Raw genomic sequence first — 24,960 nt, forward strand, 5'->3', positions numbered from 1 at the left:
CACTATTTCAACAAGAACTACCCAGGAAGAACCAAAAGCCTTCTGGGATGGTGTGTTCAGGGACAGGAATTTAGGGAATAGACCCAATTTTTCTTTCACTTAATCAACGTTGGGTTTTGGTGTTTCTAGGAGGGCACAGAAAACTTGAACTGGAGAAGCAAGGTTCATTGGCATGTGCCAGTTGATACTTCACTAAGTCTTTACTAGTAAAAATGATGACATTTATCTTCCTTCTTAAGCCATGTCTATTCTGTTCCAGTTTTACCAAGAATGACAGCTAGGATTTGAAAGTGTGCCTGTGTTCTTTGCTGAGCACTTACTGCAAGGTTTCTAACAATGTAAACTTGACCTGTGTTTGACTCACAATGCCCAACAAAAAAATACTGCTGTTTTGAAATTATAGAGATAGCAAAGTGTAGACTGAATCTTGCTGTACACTCAGTGATTCTACCTGCTCGTTTTCTTTTCACTTATGATGCTGATGGCCCATTCTAGCATCGTGCCACATCATGTTAAGAAAACACCAATCAATCCTGCACCTGTGGGAGAGCAATTTCTGCTGGTTTCAATGACAGTGGAAAAGTAATAGGTCTCAAATCCCATCTGCAATGAGAATGTTGGCCCTCTTCACCAAGGCTTCTAAATGTGCAAATTATATTGTTTATGCATTTTCTTGATCTTATTGTTATAAAACTGCATTTTTCTTAGCATCAGACTTCAGTAACACTTGATTTTTCTTTTTAATGAGGAATTTGGCAGAACCTAGGCAATTATCTGGGAGCTGTGTAAATTCAGGAAACCTGATTAACAGATCATAATTCACCTAAGAATTTAGGCTTAAGCCATGGTGGATAAAGTTTCCTTCTAAAAGTGTTTGGCAACTTGACTTTAAAAGGAGCACTAGATTAATTCAGTCTGTGCTTTCTTGCCATATGACATCATTTCAAGATATAAATTCCATTTATATTGTTGAAAATGTATAAGATATGCATAAGTTTATTTTGATTTAACAGGGAGGACAAATGAAATGTTCTGCTAATAAACATATTCCAAATAACTAAGCTTACTCTATATAATGTAGGCTGCAGATTTTGAAAAATGAAAAAAAAAAACTCATTAAAGCTATATTTAGCAGTGGTAAGGTCACTGATAAGCTCCATACCTCCAGTTATCGTCTGTTAAATAAGAGGATGAAATGAGATTATCATTAGTGTCTGCTCTTCTTTATGATCTGAAACAGATTCTTAACCTGAGGTCTATCTAAATATAAATGAACCACAAATGAGCAACAGAAAGCCCACAAAACACCTGAAATTGTATAAAACATTATGTGTATGTACTTATTTGCATTTTTTCTTGGATGATCCATAGATTTTATCCAAGACCTGAACTTTGTGCCCCTAGTAAGTTTAAGAATATCTAACATTCATTCTGTGATTTATTTAACTGTTAAGTGATGTAGCCTTTCTTTGAAAATTCATAAGGCTTCTCAGGATATTGTAGTATTGGCTTTAGTTTTTTGTGGCCATAGCTTCCATCACGTAGATGACTCTTGCATGAATTCATCTCACCCTCAGATCACCCTTGAAGACAGACATTGTCCTCTCAAGTTACAGATGAAGAAATGGAGGGGCAGAATGTTCAGGTATGTCAGTAAACATAGGAGTCAGTTACAGATGTTTTGGTTTCCTAGTCTGGTGCTTTTCCCATTACAGTCCATTATGTAGAGTACCATAAAACTTACATTTTAATGCACAAAGCTCAGTATTTTGGAAGCTACTTATGTATGCAAAGGTCTCCAAAGTTTAGGCCTCAAAAAGAAAAAAAACTAATTCAAAAGAAATCAGACTAGTAGCAAGTATGAATTTTAATTTAAAAGTGGAAAATACCAGCTGAACATACAGTTCTTCAGTTTCTGCTCTCTAAATTCTGATTTTTAAAATTTATATAACACAATGTGATTTCTTTTACAGAGCTTTCAGGTGGAACACTCAGTCATCAAAAGCTCTTGGTAGTCAGCTAATGTCCCCGTTTATAGAGATGACTAAAGTCAAGACTCATAGAATTGAGGTGACATGTACAAAGTCAGAGAGAAAAGTGCAGATCTAGAACTTGATGCTGATCTCATCACTCCAAGTTTGCACTTTTTCATTGCACCCACAGCTGTCTCTGCAGTGTCCTTAGGGCAGCAGGGATAGGGGAGGGGTGCATGGGCTAGGAAATATGTTGCCAGGTGAGACCATTTGTATAGACACATGTGTTGGAGAGGGAACTGTCTGCAAAATAAATGCCATAGTAAGATAAACTACATTTTCTGGAGTCTAGATTTGAAAGTTTTTTCTGAAAGTTCAGAATCTTTCTCCATACCAAGCAAAGGACAAATATATCTATGAACAGCAAGAAAACAACTGAGACTGAAATCTTCCCCGTTGTAAATGCAGCTTACAACTTTTTACAAGACCAATTTTTGTGAACTTGCATTTCATTTCTTTCCAGGGGATGACATGGCCTGATTCAAAACAGGGGGACTATGGGAGAGATTTAGCACAAGAAAGGCTATTGATGTTCCCTATGTCTTATTGGCTTTTTGCAAATTCCCTAGAACCTGAAGCCCAGTAATTACTCTATAATCTTTTGCCAATGTTAAACTTTTTTTCTGAGTAGGTCTATGACTTTCAGTAGCTGGTATATATTTTTATGATCAGGCTGTACTGCAGGCACATTAGAATGCACTGGGAGATGCATGATTTATATATTTTGATTTTGACTACTACAAGATTTACATCTGGGCTGAATACATAAAATAATAGTGGTTTGCCAGTATAAAGGAAAGAATCATTCAAGTTCAGCCAATCTGATTGTATCACCAGAGTGGTGGAGGAGCAACTCAGACAAGTTCTCATTACAGATGTGCCAGGAACTTGGGTTTGGAGACCCACCTCCCTGCTTTTGAATTACATCTCTGCCATATAGTGGGCAAGGGAAGAGGGAACAAACATTTAGTAAATCTAATAAGATGTCAACCATTGTGTTAGGTACTTTGCAGACATTTTAATTTCTACTCTATACCAGCCCTGGAAAGTTGGTACTACTGGTCTCAATCTCCAGATGAGAAAACAGAGATTTAATGAGGTTTAACAATTTGTCCAAAGCCACAGAGTTACTGACACCCACATTGGAACTCAGGTGTTTCTGCCAATAAATGCATATTCTTTCTATTATTCAGCACTTCTTATCTGGGCTTTAATGTCTCCACCTGTAAAATAAGATCAGTAAGCATACCTTTTAAGACTGCTGGATTATAAGAGATTAATTTATCAACAACAATCCTAATATACAGGAGGTCTTGGATGAATAGTATTTCTCTCCCTACTCTTTGTTCTGGTAATAGCTCTGATTTTGTTGTTTGATTTGTTTGTTTGCTAGCTTGATTGATTAGGGGTTTTTGTTCTTTTTAAAGATTTGGGCCTACCTCAGCTTTTTCTAAGATGCAGAAGCAAAAAGATGATTCAATATAGAGGTGCCTATATGACATTAGAAGACAAGGAGAACCAGAATAACATTTTGTTCTTCTGTCACTTGTCTAGAGTAAAGAGCTGCAGGCAGGGAATGGGGTGGTGCTGTTCTGCACCCTGGGAGAGTGTGTGGGGTTTCCAGGTGTCTTCTTAACTGTGCACCAAGACCTTTGTGCACAACTTTAATATTCCTTCCTTAAGCAGCTGCAGTCTGTCACTTCAGGGAGGGGTTGAAGCTAAACAATGGCCAAGCTGCACCTTAATAGGCCTGCAGTATTCCAAATGGCCTCTCATTGCAGGCAGGTAGCCCAGAGTGCTGCCCATGCCTGGTGCATGGTAGGGAATGTGAACAGAACTTCACGAGAATTGGTAGGGAATGGCAATATTTTCTTGCCTGTAAATGACAGACGACTACTCATAGAGAGGCTTGGGAATAACTACTTATCTCAGAAATAATGATTATTTATTTATTTATACCTTGCTCCTGGCATGAAGGTGCTGGAGCTCTCTGCTTACAGATAATAATCTAAAACTGCATGTTCCAAGAATAATGGAAAGCATCTATATAAACCAGAGGGGTTGAAAAGGGTGATGATGCTTAATCCTAGGAAGATATTTTGATATTTTTATTCAGCTAACCTTGACTCAGCACTTTCCTTGAACTAGGGATATACAAAAATAATTAAGGCATAGCCTTCATCTTTAATGTACTAACAGTCTGGTAGGGGACCAGACATTAGTGTACTGAGACCATAAGGCAGCCTAGTAGTCTCTGTGCTGGAGGTATGAATGGAATATAGCAGAAACCCAAAGCAGACAGGGTGACTATTTTACTTGATGAAGAAGTAATATTTGAGTTACTTTTTAAAGGATAAATAGGAACTTGCCAAGCAAAGAAAATGAAAAGTGGGGGGTAGAGGAGTACTTTGACAAAGTATATACAAAGGTCCAGTGTCCACAAGAAAGATTGTGAGGAATTTATGAGGCTTGGCCATAGGACAGTAAGACCAGAGACCAAGGTTGGGGCCAAAGTGAAATATCTGGTACTCTGAGAAATGAGAGTTAACGGGATTAAGCCCTAGCACTGCCATTTCTAGAATGTGGCTCTGAAGAACTTACTAAGTCACTCTGAATCTTGTTTTTCTCATTTGTGGAATGGGCCTAATAATAGTTCCTATCTTCAAGAGTTATGAGGATTAAGTCAAAATACCCCTCTGGACAATTCTAGCACATGGTCATGCTCAATAAATGCCAAGTCTTTGTAGTATTTTTAGTAGCAATAGTCAATTTTTATAATAAAATCAATAGCACTATCTAAGAACATAAATAATGTCCACATTAGGCTTCTCAAGATTCTTTTTAAAGGAAAAGATCTGGAATAGGGCTATCCAATACAAAACTCTCTGTAATGATGAAAATGTTCTCTATCATTGTTGTCCAACTCATTAGTCATTATCTGACTACTGTATCTGACTACTGAGCATTTGAAATATGGCTAGTGCAATTGAGGAACTGAAGTTTTCATTTTATTTAATTTAAATAGCCATGCATCTTAGTGGCTGTTGTATTAGACACTAGAGACCTAGGTTTATAAAATCATAAAATGTTTTATCTGTAAAAGGCCTTAGAAATTGATATGAAGCTCTTATCCTCCCCCCATCACCATTTTACAAATGTCTCTCAGAGGGAAATTGATTTGCACAGGGTTGCATAACTAATGACAAACCTGGTGCTAGAACCCAGCAGCTCTTCTTGCATCCTAGGCAAAGTTCTCATTATCCTGAAGTCTGGTTGGATTATTCTTTCCACCTTAGAAAGTGTCTGTTGCAAATGCATCATGGGTTCTGATGTTCCACTCAGCCAGCTTTCCTCCCCTCACCATGTTCATTTCTACTTCTGTTTTTAATAATATAATATGCATGCTACATCCAGTAAATCCCAAGTAATCCATAACTCACTGATAGATATTTTAGCTTCCGCTCATGGGAACATTTTGTATCAGCAGCAGCTCATTTAGTACAAAATTCTCGGCACCATTATTTTCATAACTAGTGTTTTGTTCTTTTTGTTGTTATACTATTATTAATTTTTGTTACTTTGCCTAAGTATTAAACTTGTGTCAACAAAAATATTGATCTTTTTTAGCATTTACAAAACATAAGTTCGGATTATTCATCATTAAGAAATTAGGATGATCAAACCATTTAGCAGAGTCATCGGTTAAGGAGGATTGATCAGAGCGCTATGGGAATATGGCAGAATAGGAAGCACCAGTTTCCCCATCTAAACAAAATTGCAGTTGCAGAATCTGTCTGGTCTATTTTGGAATTATGGAATCTATTAGAATGATTGTAACTTCCAGGGGAATGATTGGTAATAGTAAATTTTGGTTAATTTCAGCTTGCAACATGACAGCAGCTGTTCATTTTCCAGCTCCATGGCAGTCGTGCACATGTTTCATATGTAACTTGCAGGCAGTTTGTAGGCGCCAGGGTGAGCAAAAAGAATCCTACAAAAACTGGAGATATATATTCTGATTGCTGATTGCTGTGTCTAATCTTTGAGGTACACATATATAGGAGGAAGCCATTGTTGCACCCCTTTCTTCACTGTTGCAAGCCCTTCTCCCTTTGGCTAAAGCAAGTTCCATAAGATCTAAAGGACCAGTGCACTTTTATTTTATTTTTTCTTCTCCTCCTCCCACTTTATTTTTCTCTTCTTCCCCTTTTGGGAGACAGACATTTAAAGTCTAAGACTTCTAAAAACAACCACGTATATGGGGCATTCAGAAAGTCACAACATATGCCCAGGGAAAGACACAGTCTTAAAAACTAACCGAGAAGACCTTAAGTTTACATGTTGGGCTTATCACCAGCACTGACACAGCCTATAGCAATTAAAAAAAAAAAAAAAAAAAAAAATTAGCAAACCCTGGGAAAGGGGAAGAATCTAATTTCCAAAATCACTACATTATTATATTCAAAAGTCCAGCATTCAACAACAACAAAAATCACAAGACACAAAAACATAGGAAAGTATGTGGGGCCCATTCAAAAGGAAAAATAACCCAATAGGAACATACCTAAAAAATACCCAATGGAAGATCTGTGGTACAAAGACTTTAAAACAACTGCCTTAAAGATGCTCAAAAACCTGAAAAATGATGTGGAGAAAGTCAAAGAAACAATGTATGAACAAAACAGAAAGATTAATAAAGAGAGAAAAAAAACTAAAACAAAACCAAAAGGCAGTTCTGGAGCTGTAAAGTACAATAACTGAAATAAAAAATTTGCCAGTAAGATTCAAAGACAGATTTGAGCAGACTGAAGAATCTGTGAACTTGAAGATAAGACAATGGAAATTGTCAATTCTGGAGAAAACAGAAAAAAATATCAAAGAAAAGTGAGCAGAGTGTAAAGAATCTGTGGGATATCATCGAGCAGACAAATATACACATAATGAAAGTCTTGGAAGGAGAAGAGGGATAGAGAAAAGGGAAGCCAGATTATTCAAAGAAATAATTACTGAAAACTTTCCAAATTTGATGAAAGACATGAATATAAACATTCAAGAAGCTCAACAAACTGTAACTAAAATAGACTCAAAGAGACCCACACCAAAGCACATTATAATCAGACTGTTGAAAGACAAAGACAATAGGAGAACCTTGAAAGCAGCAAGGGAGAAGCAACTTGTCACATATAAGGGATCCTCAATAAGATTATCAGCGTATTTTTCATTCTAAACTTTAGAGGCCAGAAAGCAGAGGGCTGATATATACAAAGTGCTGAAAGAAAACACACAAACAAACCTGTCAACCAAGCATCCTGTATCTGTCAAAACTGGCTTTCAAAAGAGAAGGAAAAATTAAGACATTTCCTGAAAAACAAAATCTGAAAAAGTATGTTACCACTAGACTGGCCCTAAAGAAATGCTGAAAGAAGTCCTTTCGGTTGAAATGAAAGAACACTAGGCAGTAATTTGAAGACATGTGAATAAATAATAAAGATCTCAATAAAGGTAAATACACGAACAATTATAAAATCTGGTAACTTTAACACTTTGGTTTGTAACTCCACTTTATGCATTTTATATGATTTAAGAGACTAATGCTTATTTTTAAAACTATTATCAGTTTTAAAATCTAGTCTTATTTTAACTTTGGTTTTTAATTCTACATTTTGTTTTCTACATTATTTAAGAGATAAATGCATAAAAATTAGTTTATACCTTTGGACCCACAATGTGTAAAGATACAGTTTTGTAATATCAGTAACTAAAGAGAGGTGGGAGTGGAGCTGTATTGGAGCAGAGTTTTTGTATGTTATTGAAGTTAAGATGTATAAATTCAAATTAGAATGTGATAACATTAAGATGTTAAATATAATACCATAAAAACCACAAAGAAAATAGCTGAAGAATATACAGATACAGAGAAAAAGGAGAAAAGAATTAATGCATTTAACTGCAAAAAAAATCAGCTAAGCAGAAAGGAAGACAGCAATGCAGGAAATTAGGAACGAAAAAAGCTATAAGGAATGTAGAATAGAAATAAAATTGCAGAAGTAAGTCTCTTCTTATCTGTGATTATTTTAAATCTAAATGGATTAAACTGCCCAATCAAAAAACAGAATGAGAGAATGCATTTTATAACAGTATGATCCACCTATATACTATCTACCAGAGACACTTCAGATCTAAAGACACAAATAGGTTAAAAGTGAAAACATAGAAAAAAGTATGCCATGCAAATAAGAGAGCAGGGGTGAATAGGTAGGCCAGTCACAAAAAGAAAAATACTGTTTCATTCCATTTATTTGAGGTACCTAAAGTAGTCAAATTCATAGAAACAGAAAGTAGAATGGTGGTTGCTAAGGGTTGGGAAGAGAAAGAATGAGGGGTTGTTCTTTAATGGGTATAGAGTTTCAGTTTTGCAAAATGAAAAGTGTTCTGGAAATGGATGGTGGTGATGATTGCTCAGAAATGTGAATATACTTAATGCCATAGATCTGTACACTTAAGAACAATTAAGACATCTTAAATTGTAATCCCCACATGTCAAGGGTGGGACAGGTGAAGGTAATCAGATCATGGGGGCAGTTTCCCCCACGCTGTTCTCATAAAATGAGTGAGTCTCACAAGATCTGGTGGTTTTATAAGCGTCTGGCATTTCCTCTGCTTGCACTCACTCCATCCTATCATGCTGGGAAGAAGGTGCCTGTTTCTCCTTTGCCTTCTGCTATGATTGTCAGTTTTCTGAGGCTTCCCCAGCAATGCGGATCTGTAAGTCAATCAAACCTCTTTCCTTTATAAATTACCCAGTCTCAGATATTTCTTCATAGCAGTGTGAAAACGGATTAATACAGATGGTAAATTTTATCTTATGTGCATTTTACTTCAATTTTTAAAAATGTGTTATTTCTTGAAAAGGTATATTAAACCGAAAATAATTGAACATATAATTCAAACAGATACTTTTAGCTAATGTTCTTAACAGCATTAGTCACAATAGCCAAAATATGGAAATAACCCATGTTCATTAGCAGATAATCAAATATGGTATATACATGCAGTGAAATATTATTTAATCACAAAAGGGAATATAGTTCTGATCCATGCTACAATATGGATGAACTTTGAAAACATTTTGCCGAGTGAATGAAGTCAGACATAAAAGGTCACATATTATATGATTTCATTTATATGAAATATCTAGAATAGGCAAGTCAAAGAAACAGAAAGTAGATAAGTGGTTGCCAGGGGCTAGGGAGAGGAAAGAAATGGGAGTGATTGCTTAATGGTACAGAATTTCTGTTTGGGATGATTGAGAAGTTTTGGAAATAGATAGTGGCAATGGTTGAACAACATTGTGAATATAATTAATGCCACCCAATTAAGCACTTAAAAATGTTTAAAATGGCACATTTTGTAATATGTTTACATATTATAAAATTTACAAATCTTTCTATGTGCCAAAAAATAAAAATAAACATGGGATAATCAGGTGTAGACAAAGACAAGATCTTTGCAGCAATCATTGTAGTTAGTTATCCTTGAACTAAGAGTCAAATGTGCTAATGGGACTGTTGTACCTGATCTACACAAGTGTATCTCTTCCCTTCTGCAAAGAGAAATATCACTCTTTAGCTGTAAATGACCCTCATTAGGGAATGGCGCATGGTGTCAGGGAGTTTGAGTAGACTTTGAAAGTTTGCTGCCTTCTCCTTAAGACATAGGCATGGTTGTGTAGGAACAGGGAGGGATGGCTAAGGAAGAGAGGGACAAGTCAATTAGCATTATACTCACAGTTCAAATAATACTCTTCTTTTATGTGAAGGAGCTGTTATTAATACTTAGCTCTTGCCTTCCTGAGCACTTACCAGTGAGCTCTACCTGGAGAACAGCATTCACAATCTTAAACTTGGTTTTAGCCTGGCCCGCGTGATTGATGAGGTCACATTAGTCCCCCCACTTCAGACACACTGTCATCTTAAGTTCCTAGAACATTCCCGCAGGTCCTGCTTTCAGCATTGGTCTGTAATTTTCCTCCTATTAGCCTGTTTAGCTAATGCTTACTCAAGTCTTCAGATCATTTGCAAATATTGCTCCCTCAGATAAGCCTTCCTGACCCCTACTCTTAAAAAGTGAATCAACTCCTTCCACATCTGGCAAAACACACACACACACACACACACACTCACTCATTGCATCCTTCCTTGATCTTTTGTTTATGATTCTCTTCACAGCTTTTAATACACTTCATTTTTATTATTATTTGTTTAATATCTATCTCCTCCTTAGACTATAGATTCTATGAGGGTAGAGACCCTATCTCTAGGGTCTAGTCTGTTCTCAGACATTCAGTAGGAGCTTAGTAAATATCTGTTGAATTAAAACATAGGTAAATGAAAGAAAAACTCTATTAATGGGCAGTGACTAGCAACTAAACACAATGAATAATTTTTTGCTAAGTGAGTAAATGGATAAATTACCTGTCCTTATGAGAAATCTAGGTTAGTTTCTACTTCTCTTGAAAGTTTAGAAATAGACTTGCCTAAAGACCAAGAACTTGAAAGAGACTAAGACTCAAACTACTAAAGCAAAATAATAAGTGAATTTGTGATACTTTGAATATGACTGTTAAGAAAGCCCAGTGTTTCCAAAGTAAGCTTCTGTTCACTCATTCCACCCCCCAGATTCCAGCAGCAAGACAATTTGCTTCAACCTTCTAATTCGCTTCAACCTTCCAATTCATCATGGATGAGGGGCATTGTTCAGAACTCAGTTCTCACTGATAAATTGTGGAGTAAAAATGTTCTTAATAAACTTTTTTTTGTATAAATGAAAAAAGTTATTTGAGATTGAAAAACTATTTCTTAGTTATTAATACTATCTTCAGGTGTCTTCTGTGCAGATAGTCTTCAGAAGGTCTTTTGCTGAACTAGATGATGGCATGCAGATGCATAGCAAGAAGAAGTGGGGATCTGGGGTAAAGATGGGCTAGAGCAGGTGGATTCCAGAAGCTTCCTGGGCAAGGGGAGGATACAGGTGCTGTCCTTCCTTTGTAAAAGGGCAAAACTGATATTAGAAGGGATTTTCATTAACTTGTGCTCTGTTATATGTGGTGTAACTTTCTCCTCTTTTCCTTTCCCCACCTTCCAGTATGAAATCTTTAGTAAAATTCCTCACTAAAGCCTTGAGAGGTGGGTTTCACTTTGGTTAGCAATGAGGTCTGAAGAATCCTGCTGTAAGGTTAATGAGCAAAAATTGCCACATCAAAAAGTCATCTCATAAACATGACCGTGTGATTAGAAAAATACTTCACTTGTATGGTATTCTTTTCAAAAAATCATGGCCCATCTAATCATGGGAAAAGCATCAGACTAACCCAGACTGGGGACAGTCTCCCCAGTACCTGATCAGTGATTCTCAAGGGTGTTAAGGTGATGAAAACAAGGAAAGGCTAAGACATCATTATATAACAGAGTAGACTGGGAAAACAGTCCAACTGAATGCAATGGAGTTCCTGGATGAAATCCTGGAACAGAATGAAGGCATTAATTTTAAAAACTAGTGAAATTCAAATAAAATCTAGATTTAGTTAATAGCCATGTACCAATGTTGGTTTCTTAGTTTTGACAAAAGTAAGATGTTAACAATGGGAGTAAGTGGGTGGGCACATAACAACTTTTCTATAAATCTAAAATCATTCCAAAATAAATAGTTTGTCTACAGGTAAAGCCTCAAAACTAAAATAGTCAATTTTGGCTTCTTGCTGAACTTAAGCTCTTTGCTAAGTGGATAGTGGTTGTCACCAAAGTCCCTTGACCTTTGGCTCCTATTAAACATAGCTATCATGTTAAAAAAATGTTTTAATTCTTAAAATGGCAAGAAAGACTTTATTCAGGACTATTGCAATATGTGTCAAGACTATCTTAAGAGGGAAAAGCAATCAGGCTCAACTCTAAATACAATAACGACAAATGGGGGTTTATAACCAATGAGTAGAGTGAGGGGTGAATGGACGGCAGATCACTGACAGGAGACATCCAGGGTAAGGGGAAGTTGCTAAACCAACTGAAGAGGTTTTGTGAAGGCAAGCCAAGGACTTATACATCAAAAGTGTGGGGTGAGGAACTTGATCAGATATCAAGGGTGGGGAAATTCTCACTAAAATGACTTGGCAGAATTCTTGCTGAGACTGGGCTAGGCAAGCCACAGACAGGAGAGGCACCAAGGTCGAGGCCTAGTCAAGAAGAGGGCTGAGGGTAATCCAACTGAAGTTCAGTCAAGGAGAGGGTCTTTGTCATCATCAGTCACACTGTTTGAATTTGAGTGGTGACTATCCTACCCACATTCACCTCGTAGCTTGACTTGTATCCAGATGATTTGGTTGTATTAATTTTCTTGGCATGGGAGCAGATTCCACCTAAGATTTCACATTCACCATCCAGAGTTTGGCTGTTGGCATTACCAGTGTTGATGTTATTTGAGCCAATTTCCTCCCAAATTGATTGGTTTGTAGTCCTGGAGACAGTAAACTTTTGGGATTTGGCATGTGATTTTACAGATGATTTGGTACCTGGAATCCACCAAGCCATTCTTTCTCAGAGCCAAAGCCCTTGAAATATGTTGAACTTTCCAGTCAAAAGATCCTTATCCAGGTGTAAGAACTGTAAGAACTTTACATGTAATGAGAACATGAATTCCACAAATCTGCCAATTTAGGTATAAAAGATAAACTACAGAAGGACTTTATTTTCCTCAGGGCCAGTCCAGCACATTAATTCACATTAACATATTCAGGTATGAAAGGCTTTGAAAAAATTAATAAGCTCAGTTTCCACTTTGCATTATTTATTCTTGAGAATGGGTTTTTTTGTTTGTTTGTTTGTTTGTTTTGGTCATTTGGGTAATTCCTGGAGCAATGTCTCTCCATGTAAAACCAAGTGACAAAATGAGTGCAGTCAGACAATTTCAAACGGAACCAGTTTTGTTTTTTTGGCCTGTATTCTGACCTAAAATAATCTGCACAGTAACCCCATTTCTTCACCTGACTTTGGCTCTGGAGACGCCTTAGTGTTCTGTCTGCAGAGACACAGATTGCGTCACGGAGAGCACCAAAGCAGAAGCCTTGTTGGGGTAAGGCCAATGGAGGCTGATAGTGGCACATGGGCTGGGCTAGTGAAAACAAGTTCAAAGTTGGTTGGATTTTTTGTTTTGTTTTGTTTCAGTTCCAAAAAAAATTTTCATAGGCGAACGCATTCTGACTTTCCCAACTCCATAAATAAACTCTGAAAAGACATGAAAGAAGGTCACAAAATCCAACCAAATACATGCCTACCTGTAACGTCTTGTTCTGCTGTTATTAAACTTGTGGTTTTTCCTTGGGGGATCTTTTAATATAGGGAGAAGGTGAAACCATGGTTAAAATATTGGGCAAAATGTAACCATTATTAACAAGCACCACATAGATGGATTGTTAGCCAATACCTCACTGCTTTGGTGGGTTACTTAAGTATCCCACCAGCACAGTGGAAAAGTGGCAAACACAGAATTCTGTTGCCTTAGAAGAAACTGACCAGAAAATATAAGTGTTTCATTATTTCTCAAGTGTTTGAAGGTTCCTCCCCTTTTCATTTGCCTTCTTGCAAAACTTTTTAATTTTAACACCATCTCTTAGCCAGCTTTTAAAATAAAATTAATATATGTTTATGACTTCATTTCTTTTCAACAGTTTATGATATTTAAGGACAAGCCAACCACTATTTATTTATAGAACTTGATCCTATTTCTGTTTCTCTATTTTGTCTCCTGGAAAGCAGAGGAAAAGAGCTCTAAATTTATCAGAGAAATTAGACATTGAACTTTACTTTCCCCAACTTCTACAAATAAACTTGAGCATTTGTTTCAAGATAAAATTAAGAGAAAAAAATTATATCATTTGAAAATAAGATTACTAAAACATTAGGTCTAGATAATTAAATCTGTACAGGTCAGGAAATATAAAAGTTGATTATTCTGATTTTAAGCATTATTGTTTATAAGGATGCTGTAATGCTAATAAGACTTCAGCACTTCCTGAATTCTATACTATTTCAACTTCAAATGAGATTTAAAATTTTTGCATGTCACGCCCTGATTATTTGTCAGTGTGCATAGAAGAAGAAAGAGGAAGGGAAAATAATTCTGGAACTTAATTAATTGTGAAACCAGCCTCAGCCCCTGGACGTAGTCTTGTTGACTGCAGAGATAAGGCAGTTTGGGGTCAGTTGTCCATTGTGCTTTCTTTTGCCAATGATTGTTCTATTCATTAACTCATTCATTGCATTTTTTATTCATTCATTCAAAACAAATGAAAGAACTTTGCTCAAAGGTAGCAAAATACATGATGAAACTTCTTTGAACAGAATTAAAACAAGCCTGAATTTGGGAAAGTGTCAAAATTAAATTCTAGAAATACGGGTAGATCTGTAGGATTTTTGGTTTCCAGGTTTTCTGAGAATAATGCTGATTTCCCATATTTAAGAAATGTTTTGAAAGACAGGCTTTGAAAGTAGTCTATGGGCTGGTTTGCCAGAGTAGTTTATGTTCAAAAATGGAAATAACCTTCTGACAGAGAAGCAAAATGGACTAACTACAAGCACATGGTAAACCAAGTTTTGGCTGCTTCTCTCTCCTTGCAGGTGGACATTGTGAAGGTAGGTGATGGTGTGTACATAGGGCTTCTCCTAATGATGAGGGAGAGGGTGCAGAAGGGCAGCTGACATCCCCTGCTACTCTTTCTCATTTACAGAAGTACCAAGAGAGCCAAGCTCATGGGTCCCTTGTCATTGTGTTGGGGGGCAGGTGTCCAAGGCCCTTTTGTGGCTGTGGTAAGCCGTTTAAGGAGGGTTTGTTGGCACTTAGAGGGAAAGCATGAACCCAAATTTCTATTTAACATGTAAGAAGGGAATTAAAATGCCAGAATATATAGTACAGCACTCAGAATGTTGTATCACCCAAGTTGCAGACAACCAAGTCTGAATGTAGTTGCCACTCCATTGTATCCAGTGCTAGGACATGTGTCGTGCCTTCCAGCCTCACCCAGGGGTCCCCTGCAGTCAGAGGAAGACAGAGAGGGCACACAGCCTCACATTTCATGAGGAGAGCTAAAGGGCCCATCTTGCTGTGAAAACAGTCAGTGTTGCAAGACGAATGATGTGTTTCTCAAGCACCTGGTCTGGAGGCAGAGCTCTGGGGCTGTCTCCTTTCTTCATCAGGCAGGGAAGCCAGAGAAAATAAAAGTTAAAAGACTGAGTAGTGTTGCGATGAAACTAAATACCTAGTGAGAAAGCAGATGTCTTTGTTCCCCTCCCAGCATGGTCAGCTGGGCTGTTCCTTCTTTTCTGGGTGCCCTCAACACCTTACTATCAGCTGTCACCCAGTGGATAAGAATAAAGTAGCCGAGGAGCAGCAGGGGTTTTGTTTTTCACTGTTTTTGAGGTTGTAGAAATTGATAGCGCACTACACTCTCATCTTGAGATCTGTGGGCTGAGCTCCCAGGGTTCTTAACATGGGCCAAGTTAGTCTGGATGCAACCTTTTGTTATTGTCTAAGTCACTGGCAGACTTAAAAATCACAGCGGTTCACAGCCAGAAGACCAGCCTAGGGATGGAGGCGGGACAGGGGGCAGTCAGTATCTCCACTCACATGTCATCTAGTCACAATGCAGAGGTTGAAACACTGAGTTAAAGGAAGCTTATCTTCATATGAAGAATTAGAGGCCACACCTCCTTAAGCTAAATTTAGAAGTGTTAGTATGTGAATAGGAGATATACAGTATCTCAGGTTTCCTGGGGCACCAGCCAGATAAGACATTCCAGATAATTCTCTTCCTTGCCTAACTTGTGCCTCACCAGACAGGTCAGAGCAGGCACTGCAGAAGGAGCTATCCTCTTGTGTGGCTCTGTCCTTCTCTTCAAGTTTGAGGGGTTTGTGGACCACGTGAGGCTGGATGGCTCACATGTCAGCTGCCAGGCTCTTAGTCACAGACATGGCAAACTTCCATCATTTAAGCAGTGGCACAGGTGTTGTGGAGAAGTCCTAGAGCTCCAGCTGTGTGGCAGAGGGAAGGGTCAGGTCTGTGAGAAAATAAAATTATTCTCAGCCTCTCTCCCATATTCCAGTAAGTCTAGATAGAGCAAAATGTCTAGTCTAACTGGATAAATAGCTATTCAATTGCCTGGCATGTGGATTACCTGCTTTATAGATTTTACTGAGCACGTTTCAAATCCAGAGACCCTGTCTTACCCTGGCAAACATCTACCCAGGCTGCTTCCAGCCTGCCTGCATGTGTTCAGGGCAGCAATTTAATTTGTATGTTATCATAAGCTAAACCTAATCAGGAGGCAAATGTTCTGCTGACTAATTTAGCTCTGTTTTCCAGAGCAAGAGGTAAATACCTTAGAGTGAGAAGCAATACAGAGTTGTGGGAGCCAGCACAAAGGAAGCAGGGGTCTAGTGTCAGTCCTGGCTCTGCTCCTTCCTCACTCAGTGACTTTGGGATAGTTTCCCCACGCCTGGATTTTAGGTTTCCCATCGGAAATGAAGCTGCATGAGCATAGTGGGGAACAACAGGAGACCTAAGGAATGAGAAGTGAACATTTGGAGGCAAGTTGCTTACTATGTCTCATCAAGATATCCCTTCTAAGACACTGTATTAGTTTGTTCTCACAGGGCAAATAAAGACATATCTAAGACTGGGTAATGTATAAAGAAAAAGAGATTTAATGGACTCACAGTTCCACATGGCTGGGGAGGCCTCAAAATCATGGCAGAAGGTGAAGGAGCAAAGACATGTCTTACATGATGGTAAGCAAGAGAGTGTGTGCGGGGGTGGGGGGCTGCCCTTTATTAAACCATGAGATCTTGTGAGATTTATTCACTATCACGAGAACAGCACAGGAAAAACCTGACCCCGTGATTCAATTACCTCTCACCCGGTCCCTCTACAACACATGGGGATTATGGGAGTTACAATTCAAGATGAGTTTTGAGTGGGGATACAGCCAAACCATAGCAGATGTTTGGTTTTTTTTTTTTTTTTTCCAGCCTTTGTTTTGTTCTTTTGTTTTTGCTTTTACCACTTTAAAAATGAAATGTGTTTCACAATCAATGGCATATCCTATTTTATTAACAGCATTTTGTGTCACTCTTAACACTACATAAAATAACAATGTGTCTGATAGTTGGCACTTTTTAGATTTGATGAAATACAGTTATGTTTATGTTTCTGAGCTGAGTTTGCTTATCTGAAAATAAAGCATGTGGGCGAGGCACGTCCTCAGATCTCCTTCCTGTCTGAGATTCTGAGTCTTGCTTTGCTGAATTGCACACTCATCACCTACTTGGTACACTAGTGGGGTTAATGAAGAATTGGCTTAACCTTTTAATACCTTACCTTTGATCCTAATCTTTTCCCAGCCTAGTCTAGACTATTCTTTCTAGAAGAAAGTTTTCAAGGTTTCTGAGAAGTTCAAGGTCTTGGGACACATTCTTCCTGCAGCACTGATTAGCTGGATGGTGTCTGCTCCTAACAAGACCAGAAGACATCTTTCACAGCCACAAGCATAATAATTTTCTGTCACACATACTTATTATTCATATGTAGCTCCTTGAAGTTGCTGGTAGTGAGGGTATGGCTGGAAGTCTGCAAGGATGAGCAAGGATATTGACAACAAGCATGCCCTGTCTCAGAGACAGGGAAGGGGTAACAACACTGAAATTCCTGAGAATGCTCGGCGGAGCAGTGCTGCCCACATCACCTTCCCATGAAACTACAGGGACAGAGGGAACATGAGCTGAAAACAGGGCCACATGGCTCTGGGATTGCCTAGGCATCTGCAAGATTGTGGTGTACTGTTGGGGAGCCCTCATTTTTGCCCTAAACATTGGATTTGCTTTGTTGTTTATAATGCAAAAAGAAAACGCCTGTGGTAATACTTACCTTTCACTCATATTCATTCACTTAGTTTTGAAACCTCTTTCTGTTTCTTTCAGAATCCCTTTATTTGGCACTGAGTTACGTGTTTGTATGCTTTATACAATAAAATAACTTAAGAAAGAAGCACAAATCTAAGTCAACACGTTTCTGAAATCTTTACCTTTTTGAACATCTGCAGTTGGATCTGAATGTTCTCAAAATTGTGTCTTTTAGTGCAGCTCTTTGGTAGTAATATGTGAGTTTTGACATTCTGCTGTAAATAGCTTCTTGGAATCAAAAGTTATATTTGAGAGACTTGTTTCTTAGCACGCTTATGAAAATTCTTCTGGTAAATACACAAACTAGTACTTCATGATTTCTTTTTCTGGTCAGCAGAAAGTAACATAAGCTCAATCTGAGCCTAGTAACAGGTGAGCCTCTAAATTATTTGGGTTATTTTATTTTAAATGTTAAGTCCTTGACGGTGTCATCTTGCTGATGCCTCAATGTGTCCAGGCAGTAAGAGGAAATGAAGACTTACACTGTGGGGACAGGAGGCTTGAGGACATCTGCAAGCTGGTACAGTGCAGTGGAGAAGGCAAGGCTTTGCTTTTGAGTAGATGACAGTTGAAAACATTGGCTCTGCCCCTTATCTACCATGCGATGTTTAGTTCTCTGAGCCTCATTGTCCTCACTTGCACATAATGAGTCAATCACACCTCACAATGTTATTCTGAAGATTAAACAAAATAACGTAAGAATGGATTTTCTACAACCCCATCACATGGGAGGTATTTAGATTTACTCCTCTTTCTCATGTCCACAATGCCTTTAGGAGCCTTGTTTAACATTTTTTGGGTTTGAATTTTGATTTTTGATTTTGTTTTTCCATCAATGAAATATAAAGTCTGAATATTTTCACAGTGGTACACATATGTAATATAAACTTAAAATAGAAAAAGTAGTGAAACTTGTCATCTGAAGATACTTAACAGTACATATGAATATATAAAAAAAGGTCCAATAAATATGAACAGACTTTTAAGGTGTTTAAAAGAGTAAATGATCTCAGAATATAAAATGCTTTTATTTCCTAAAAGCAATTTTATTTTCCCCATAAAGATCTCAGCAACTTGTAAACAAGAAACTCTCCCTCCCAGCCACCCCCCTGCCCGCCCCCAGTTGTATATCACAGTCCAGGGATAGCACTGGAGACATTCATCTTCCGGAGGCCACTGGAGGATCCGGTCTCCTCATCTGCATCTGACTCCTGGAAGGCAGTACAAGTTGAATACAAAGTCCTGTCCGGAAGAATCCTTCCCAGGACCCTCTTGCAGTGGCACAAGCCTTAAGATGGCCATAAAGTTAAATAGACCATTTTTTTTAGGTAGATAAAACCCATACTATTCACACTCTGTAGATTCTGGTTGTCTTCTCTCTCTTGACACAAATTCCTGCAGAGGAACCCAGGACACCACCCTCAGATTTTAGGACACTGGGATCCTATATTGATCATGATTAGAGAATCAAATAATAAAATATGTTCCGTGTGTGTGTGTGTGTGTGTGTGTGTGTGTGTGTGCGTGCGTGCGCGTAGAGGAAGAGACAGAGAGAGAGAGATTTATTATAAAGAATTGATCATGATTAGAGAATCAAATAATAAAATATGTTCCGTGTGTGTGTGTGTGTGTGTGTATGTGTGCGTGTGCGTGCGTGCGCGTAGAGGAAGAGACAGAGAGAGAGAGATTTATTATAAAGAATTGGCTCGGATGAGTAACTACAGTGGCTGGGAAGTTCCACCATCTTCTGTCTGCAAGCTGGAGACTCAAGAAAGCCAGTGGTGTAATTTAGTTCAAATCTGAGGGCCTTAGAACCAGGGTTGTTGGCAGCATAATTTAGTTTAAGGACCAGAGAAGATGAGGTGAGATGTCCCACATTATGCCATGAGGCAGAAAAAGAAGAGGCAAATCCCTCCTTCTTCTGTATGTGCTCTGTTCAGGCTTGCCATGGATTGGATAATGCCCACACACTTTGAGGAGGGCAGTCTACTTTACTGAGTCCATGGATTCACATGCTAGTCTCATCCAGAAACACCCTCACGGACCTTACCCAGAAATAATGTATAATCTGGGCACCCTTTTGTCCCAGTCAAGTTGACACAAAGAATTACCTATCATGGGTCCCCAGGTCTCCGCTGTCATAGCAATGACACCCTAGGAGGATGGGCCACTGGGAGTTGTTAAAATAGCTTTCAACAGAAGACTTGTCCAGGTTTTCAGACTCCTGTATCTTTGTCAATATAATTTGGCTCATTCAAGCTCAGGAGGTATGGAGACATATAAGGCTTTTATTCCCAGCAATACTTCTGACTAGCCTGTCAGAAGTTTTCTATTCTCTATTATGGTTTGTTACTATAGAATGTAGAGGTGATTGCAGTCATAGTATAGAAAGGTAAATGTGAATGCAAATGTTATTGTGGCCTCCTAAAATTTGGCCTGAGGGGGTGACTTTCAGGGGCAGTGCTATGGACTGAATTGTGTTCCCTTAAAATTCAGATATTGAGGCCCTTAACCTTCTATGTGATGGTATTTGGAGATAGGGCTTTAAGAAGTAATTAGGTTTAGATGAGGTCATGAGGATGGGGCCCTTGTAATGAGAGTAGTGCCCTTCTAAGAAGAAACACCAGAGAGCCTGCTCTCTGTCTCTCTCCATCATGTGAGGACACAGGCAAAAGGTGGTCATTAGCAACCCAGGAAGGGGAATCTCCCCAGAACCTGACCATTTGAGACCCTGATCTCGGACTTCCAGCCTCCAGAAATGTGGGCAAATAAATTTCTGTTGTTTAAGCCACATAGTCTGTGGCATTTTGTTATGGCAGCCAAAGCAAGTAATATGGACGGCATCAGACACTGCATCAGACATTTGCACATTCCCTCTTTCACCTAACCTTTGGATATCAGTGCAGTCTCTGCAAATCTAAAACAGGTGGACTATGGCATCCAGTTTTTGGAACATTCCATCCCCTGTTAGATGTATTACACATTCTGATGTATCACTCTTTAAAAACCAAAGTATCTTTAGCCTGGCTTTAGAATTAAATGAACTCTAGTTAGTCATAACCAGACACTGCAGGACACTGCAGTTAATGAGAGTTTTGCTTTTCCCAATCATGTTAGAATGTGGTATTATTTTTTCTGTAAAACAAAACAAAAGCATAGGATGTGAAGCTCCACCTAGAAGTAGTTCAGTGATTTCAACTTCTTTAATTGACTTTGTGTGAGTTTTTGAGTAGTTGAAAGACATAACCATGGCTGTGAATAGAAGGGAAGGCATATTCTTTACTAAGTTTTGGCATTTGCCAGAAATTTTACCAGAACATGCACACCAGAGAAGTTTATAAAATGCATGTATTTCATGAACATGAAGTCAAAGGTATATTTTATAAACATGTAGTCAACTTTGAGTACATTTGTTATATTAATTATATGCATGGGGCTAGGAGAGACAAGTAAATTGGTAGTTCAACAACTTCTGCATAATTATATAATCAACCTCACAATGGCTTGAGTATAATTTTTAATTAAGCTTTGCATTATTATAGTTGCAATATATAGATATTGTAGAAAATTAGAACATTGAAGCAATAGGGAGGAGGGGCCAAGATGGCTGACTAGAAGCAGCTGCCATCAGTGGCTCTCATGGAGAAGGACGAAAATGGCAAGTAAATCCTGCACCTTCAGCACAGGTATCCAGGTTTTTCTCATTGAGGCCAACTAGACAGTTGGTACAACACCCAGAGAGTGAGAAAAAGCAAGGTGGAGCCACGGCCCACCTGAGAGCCACATAGGGTAAGGGGAATTCCTACCCCCAGCCAAGGGAGGTGGTGAGTGATTGTACTACCTCATCAGGGAAACCATGCTTTTTCTGTGGATCAGGAAATCCCCCTGTGAGCCCATGCCACCAGGGCGTTGGGTCCCAAGCACAGAATCATATAAACTCTTTGTGGCTGTTTGAGTTGTAGCCAGTGGCAGCAGGCTAGAGACTGCCTAAGATGACCAAGTTCCTAGAGAGAGGGTGATGGCCATCACTGTGGCTCCAGTCTGCCATTTTCCCCTGCTGATGCTAGGGAAGCTGGGCCGTTTGGACTGGGAGGAATTCCCACAGTTCTGTACAGCAGCTGTGGCAGATCATGGCCAGGCTGCTTCTTTAGGTAGGACCTGAATCCATTCCTCCTCACAGTGGGGGGCCTCCCTGGGAATTTCACCAATTCCAGCCAGGGCTTTACAGACAGAACTCTGAACTCTCTGGGATGGAGACCCTGGGGGCAGGGGTGGCCACAGTTTCCACAGTCTAGTGGACTTTGTCTTTCCTGCCTGCTTGCTCTGAAGAGGCTGGGCAGTCCAGATGTGGAGGACTTCCCCCAGTGCAGGGCACCTGCCCTGCCAAAGGGCAGCCAGAGTATATTATTAAGTGGGTCACTGATCTGGTGCCTCCTGACTGAGTGAGGCATGCCAACAGGGATTGCCAGACACCTTATACAGGAGCGTTCCTGCTGGCATCAGATGGGTGCCCTTTTGTGACAGGATTCCAAGAGGAAGGAGCAGCCAGCCATGTTTGCTGTTCTGCAGCCTCCACTGATGACACCTCCAGGTGCAGGAGGGACTCAAGTGAATAGGGTCTGGAGTGGACCCCCAGAAAACCACAGCAGCCCTACGGAAGAGGGGTCTGACTGTTAAAAGAGAAACAAACAAATGTAACAACAACAATATCAACAAGAAGACCCCACAAAAACCCTAACTGAACTAACTGAAGGTCATCAGCCTCAAAGATCAAAGGTAGATAAACTCACAAACATGGGGAAAAATCAGTGCAAGAATGCCAAAAACTCAAAAACGCTGAGTGCCTCTTTTCCTCCAAATTATTTCAGTACCACTCCAGTAAGGGAACAGAACTGGGCTGAGGATGACATGGATGAATTGACAGAAGTAGGCTTCAGCAGTGGGTAGTAACAAACTTTACTGAGCTACCGGAGCATGTTCTAACCCAATGTAAACAAGCTAAGAACCATGATAAAACATTACAGGAGCTTTTAACCAGAATAACCAGTTTAGAGAGGAATATAAATGATCTGATGGAGCTGAAAAACACTACAAGAAAACTTCACAATGCAACCACAAGTATCAATAGCCAAATAGACCAAGCATAAGAAAGAATCTCAGAGCTTGAAGACTATCTTCTGAAATAAGACAGGCAGACAAGATTAGAGAAAAATAATGAAAAGGAATGAACAAAACCTCTGATAACTATGGGATTATGTAAAAAGACTGAATCTACGACTAATGGAAGTACATGAAAGAGACAAGGAGAATGGACCCAAGTTGGAAAACATTCATCAGGATATCATGCAGGAGAACTTCCCTAACCTAGCAAGACAGGCTGACATTCAAATGTAGAAAATTCTGAGAACCCCAGTAAAATACTCCATGAGAAAAATAAACTCCAAGACACATAATCATCAGATTCTCCAAAGTTGAAATGAAGGAAAAAATGTTAGGGGCAACCAGAGAGAAAGGCCAGATCACCTACAAAGGGAAGCCCATCAGATTAACAGCAAATCTCTCAGCAGAAACCCTGTAAGCAAAAAGGAATTGGGGGCCAACATCGACATTCTTAAAGGAAAGAATTTCCAACCCAGAATTTCATATCAGGCCAAACTAAGCTTCATAAGTGAAGGAGAAATAAAATCCTCTTCAGCCAAACAAATGTTGAGGGAATTAATTACCACCAGGCTTGCCTTGCAAGAGCTCCTGAAGGAAGCACTAAATATGGAAAGGAAAAACCATTACAGTCACTATAAGAACATACTGAAGTACACAGACCAATGACACTATGAAGCAACTACATTAACAAGTCTGCAAAATAACTGGCCAGATTCATGATGACAGGATCAAATTCACACATAACATCATTATCCTTAAAAGCAAGTGGGCTAAATGCCCCCAATTAAAAGACACAGAATGGCAAGCTGGATAAAGAGTCAAGACCTATCAGTGTGCTGTATTCAAGAGACCCATCTCACGTTCAAAGACACACATAGGCTCAAAATAAAGGGATGGAGGAAAATTTACCAAGCACATGGAAGCAGAAAAAATCAAGGGCTACAAGCGTAGTTTCAGACAAAACGGACTTTAAACCAACAAAGATAAAAAAATACAAAGAAGGTCATTACATAACGGTAAAGGGTTCTATTCAATGTGAACAGCTAACTATCCTAAATATATATGCACCCAATACAGGAGCACCCAGATTCATAAAGCAAGTGCTTAGAGACTTACAAAGAGAATTATACTCCCACACATAATAGTGGGAGAGATTAACACCCTACTGTCAATATGAGACAGATCATCAAGACAGAAAATTAACAAAAATATTCAGGACTTGAACTCAGCTCTGGATCAAGTGGAGCTAATAGGTATCTACAAAACTTTCTACCCCAAAATAATGGTATATACATTCTTCTCAGAATTGTCTGACACTTTACTCTAAAATTGATCACATAATTGATAGTAAAACACTCCTCAGCAAATGCAAAAGAACTGACATCATAACAGTCTCCCAGACCACAGCACAATCAAATTAGAACTCAAGATTAAGAAACTCACTCAAAACCACACAGTTTCATCAAAATTGAACAACCTGCTCCTGAATGACTCCTGGGTAAATAATAAAATTAAGGCAGAAATCAAGAAGTTCTTTGAAGCTAATGAGAACAAAGAGATAATGTACCAGAACCTTCGGGATGCAGCTAAAGCAGTGTTAGGAGGGAAATTTATAGCACTAAAATGCTCATATCAAAAATCTAGAAACATCTCAAATAGGCACCCTAGCATCACAATGAAAAGAACTAGAGAACCAAGAGCAAACAACCCTGAAAACTAACAGAAATAAGAAACAACCAAGATCAGAGAGGAACAGAAGGAG

At 38.8% G+C, this 24,960-nt stretch overlaps 1 protein-coding gene and 1 long non-coding RNA gene across 3 annotated transcripts in view; one reads left to right on the top strand and one right to left on the bottom strand.

Annotated features, from left to right (window-relative positions):
* PARM1 (prostate androgen-regulated mucin-like protein 1) overlaps positions 1-24,960 on the top strand; it is a 115,839-nt gene that overhangs the window by 18,469 nt on the left and 72,410 nt on the right. The window lies entirely within an intron of this gene.
* Positions 1,844-15,989, bottom strand: LOC105501305. Its single transcript, XR_001000171.1, has 4 exons — positions 15,914-15,989; positions 15,102-15,268; positions 12,377-13,309; positions 1,844-3,256 (listed from the first exon to the last, which is right to left on the bottom strand). It is a non-coding gene; the product is annotated as an uncharacterized LOC105501305 (long non-coding RNA).

The sequence above is a fragment of the Colobus angolensis genome, unplaced genomic scaffold, assembly GCF_000951035.1.
Source record: "Colobus angolensis palliatus isolate OR3802 unplaced genomic scaffold, Cang.pa_1.0 Scaffold70, whole genome shotgun sequence".
Classification (NCBI taxonomy): domain Eukaryota; kingdom Metazoa; phylum Chordata; class Mammalia; order Primates; family Cercopithecidae; genus Colobus; species Colobus angolensis.